Genomic DNA, 3,786 nt, shown 5'->3' on the forward strand with positions numbered 1-3,786 from the left:
AAGCCAGTCGCCTCGCTCATTACAACAAACGTTCGACCATAACCAGCAGGGAGATCCAGACGGCGGTGCGTCTTCTTTTGCCCGGTGAATTGGCGAAGCACGCCGTTTCTGAAGGAACCAAGGCCGTCACCAAATACACCAGTTCAAAATAAATCCTCCTCGAGCAGCTTGGAAGTTGGTTGGAAAAAAAAGAAAAAAAATCGGTTCTTTTCAGAACCACAAATTCAACTCGAACGAATTAAAAATTTTCGTCTTCATACTATATAAGTTCCTGAGAGAAAATATAAATAGTGAAAAATATATTTAAAAAAAGTTTGACATCAGAAATGTTAATAAAAAAAGAAAAGAGTAGAGACAACGGCACGCGGTGTTCCCAAGCGGTCACCCATCCAAGTACTGACCGCGCCCGACGTTGCTTGACTTCGGTGATCGGACGAGAACCGGTAGTTTTCAACGTGGTATGGTCGTTGCCTGGTAAAATTTTCCAAGATGGTACGTTGACGATTTTTTGTGATTGTTCGATCGTTTGGATGTGACATTTTTCGATGGTACACATGTCAGAAAATGTACAAGATTTAAAAGAAGAAAAAAAAAAAATTTTTTTTTGCGAGTCGTTTTTTAGTTTTTTTTTTGCGACAAAATGACGAAAAAAAAAAACTCGTATGAGGCGTTAAATTAAATTGTTCGTTTGACGATCTCAACGAGTCACTTGCGATTAACGTAATTTAAAATTTGAGAACTTACTTACTCACTTGCTTGCTTAGATGGAAATAGCACCCACTTGAAGTAAACGCCGACACGGACCGGAGATGAATAAACTCCGAACGGACGGGGTTAATTCATGAACTGACCGTAGTACGGTCGAAGGTTCGCCGCCGCCGCTACCTGCTTTCTTTCTTAGAACTGATAACAGAGTTGGTTTCTTTGTCTGTTCATTCATCGAAATTCCCACCACTCTGGCCGGGCCGGGCGGGGTGGGTGTGTGTTGTTTCATGATTTGTTCTCTTCTCGATTTATTCTTTTTCCGACGTCGTTCGATTCATAGAGATGTTTTCGTCGAAAGTGTGGTCGCGTTTACATTGCATTAAAATTTAATTTGTTCCAGTGCGACGATGAAACAAGAAAAAAGTTTCAAGTAAGTACGCACGCACGCACACCTACATATTTCATTTTTTAAATCTTTCGACGTTCGTAGTTTCTGCTCGAAATGTCGACTAATAGTAGGGAATGTTTTGTTGATTTGTTTGTTTTTCGTTTTTGAGAAGAACAAATGAAAATTTCGTTGGATTTCTGTCGACCGACGACCGACTGAAAATCCGCCGACATCGACGTAGTTTTATTTAGAGTGTCTGAAAAATGCAAACAATGCAAGATTTCCGTATTTTTGTTGGTTTGTGGTGTTTGGGGAGTTTTTTTTATGATTATAAAATGGTTTCGTCGAGAAAAATTGCTTCTTTCGCAATGAATTGGCAAGAAAAATTAAAAAACTCGTCCGTTCCCGTCGCTGGATGTTCGACGGTGGTCCGTCTGATTTTCCCTTTATTTTCGTAAAATTGACGAGAATTTCGCCGTCAAAACTGTTTTCGGTGATGTTTCGATGATGGGATTTCGTCGTGTGAGGTAATTTTTGAGGAAAAAATGTCGATTTTGCGAAAAAAGTCGTTCGAAAAGTCCGTTCGTCGTACAAATTCGTTTCTCATGGTCGAGTCCGAAATTGACATCGTTTTTTTTCCGACCTGTTCGTCAAGATCGTTTTCAAAAATCAACTCCTACGAAAGGCGAAGGTTTTATCTTCGTTCTTGAAAAAATTCGACCTTCTCGGACGTCATCTTCGACCGTTTGTGAATTTTTTTCCTACACTCTGCAGGTTCGTCGGTCGTCGCTCCGATCCGTGCTGCGTCTCTTTGCGAGGCGATTTTCGAAAAGATCGCACGTACTTTTCGACCGATTCGTTCGTGAAACTTGTAGAGGATGCTTCCAAGTTTGTCTGGTCGAAAGCGGAACTTTCCTGTTATTCGTGGAAAACGCGTAACGTCGGCGTCGAACTTGGATGTCATCTCCTTGTTTCGGAGGGTCTTTGTTCGAGTCGACGTTCGATCGGTCCTTGTTCGCTTTTGGAGGTCGGCTGGTCGTCCGGGAAAACTTGAGGTTATTCAGGAGGCCATCGCCGACCGAATCGCTCATGTTCCCGCACCCGGAGGCGGTGATCTTCGCGTAAAGAGAACGATGCCATCACGCGAAAGCTGTATTCGAGGCCCACTGAATTTTCTAACTCGACGAGAAGGCTCTCGTTTAGTCCGCGGTCCGCGCGTTTTCGAACGCGCCAACACTTTGACTTTGGCGCCCAATTCGTTCTGTAAAGTTCATTCGTTCTTTCACCGAAGAATAAGCCTACCTATAATAAAAAGAAAAAAACGCGCGCGCGATAGACGAAAATATGGCCGACGTAGAAAATCAAGCAGCTTCGACGGTCGCCGGTGCCACTTCCGGCTCCTCACCGGTGAAGAAGGAGAAGAAGCCCAAAAATCCGAGAAGCAAACCTTCTCATCCGCCCACTTCGGAGATGGTCACCAACGCCATCAAAGGCTTGAAGGAACGCGGCGGTTCTTCGTTGCAGGCGATCAAGAAATATGTCGCGGCCAACTACAAAGTCGACGCGGAAAAATTTGCGCCTTTCATCAAGAAGTACCTTAAGGGCGCCGTCGCATCCGGTTCGTTGGTCCAAACCAAAGGAAAAGGAGCTTCCGGTTCGTTCAAGTTGGCTTCTGCCGTCACCGGTGCAGCTAAGGCTCCGTCCGCCACGAAAAAGAGATCTGCCGCTGCGACCGCGTCGTCATCGGCGAAATCCAAGAAGACGGGCGTTGCTAAACGTTCCGTCGCGTCAGCGCCGACGTCCGCCGAAAAAGGATCCGCCTCAAAAGCCGGTAAGAAGGCCGCCCCCGCCGCTTCGGCCAAGTCTAAGAAAACTGCCGCCGAAAAGAAGAGCGTCGCCGTATCGAAGGCTAGAAAGGCTGCGTCCGCTCCCGAAAAGAAAGCCAGCGCCGCCTCCAGATCGCCCGTCAAACCCAAGACGCCATCGAAAGCGAAGAAATCCAACAAGGCCGGTCCAACCAAGAAACCGAAAGCGCCGAAACCGAAAACGGCCAAAGCCGTCACCGTCAAAGCGAAAAAAACCGCTTCACCCAAGAGAAAGAAGTGAAAAGTCGACGACGATGATTTAATTTTTTCAACGACGACGACGTCCTGGTGGTTTCGGGAACGTGCTCCGATCGTATATATCGACGTAGGGGCACCATCGATACAAATAAATGGCCCTTTTCAGGGCCACAATTATTTTCAAGAAACGAACGAAAGATTCGCTTGGACAATGCACATTCTGTTGAGGAGATACATACTTTCATTTGATTTTCTTGTCTATTCATTTGACTGTCGAAACAGTGTTATTACAAAGAATGATAAACTTTATTATATAATAATGTTTCAAATAGTCTCAGTTAAAAGAAAATTTAATGTGAAAGAAAAAAGCAAAAGTTTATCGTTTTATGTAAGTACGAATTTTGTGAATAAATCACATAACCTAACTTTTTTTTTTTTTTTTTTTTTTTTTCAATCTCAAAAAGTTGCATGCGCGAACGATAAATTTTCAATTCGTTGGAAAATAATTGTGGTTCTGAAAAGAACCGATTTTTTTTTTCTTCTTTTAACACCTTCGAAGATGAAGAATTTGTTAATTCTAGATGGTCGGATCGGATGGATGGATGGATGGATGGAGGAAATTTAAGCCCT

General features: G+C 43.9%; 1 non-coding gene across 1 annotated transcript; it reads right to left on the bottom strand.

Moving 5' to 3' along the window:
• Positions 1–352: 352 nt before the first annotated feature.
• LOC148165324 (5S ribosomal RNA) lies at positions 353–472 on the bottom strand. Its single transcript, XR_015771572.1, has one exon. It is a non-coding gene; the product is annotated as a 5S ribosomal RNA (ribosomal RNA).
• Between the last annotated feature and the right edge of the window lie 3,314 nt (positions 473–3,786).

This window comes from Gnatocerus cornutus, unplaced genomic scaffold, assembly GCF_029298725.1.
Source record: "Gnatocerus cornutus isolate USDA-ARS CGAHR unplaced genomic scaffold, icGnaCorn1.1 ctg00000377.1, whole genome shotgun sequence".
Taxonomy (NCBI): Eukaryota; Metazoa; Arthropoda; class Insecta; order Coleoptera; family Tenebrionidae; genus Gnatocerus; species Gnatocerus cornutus.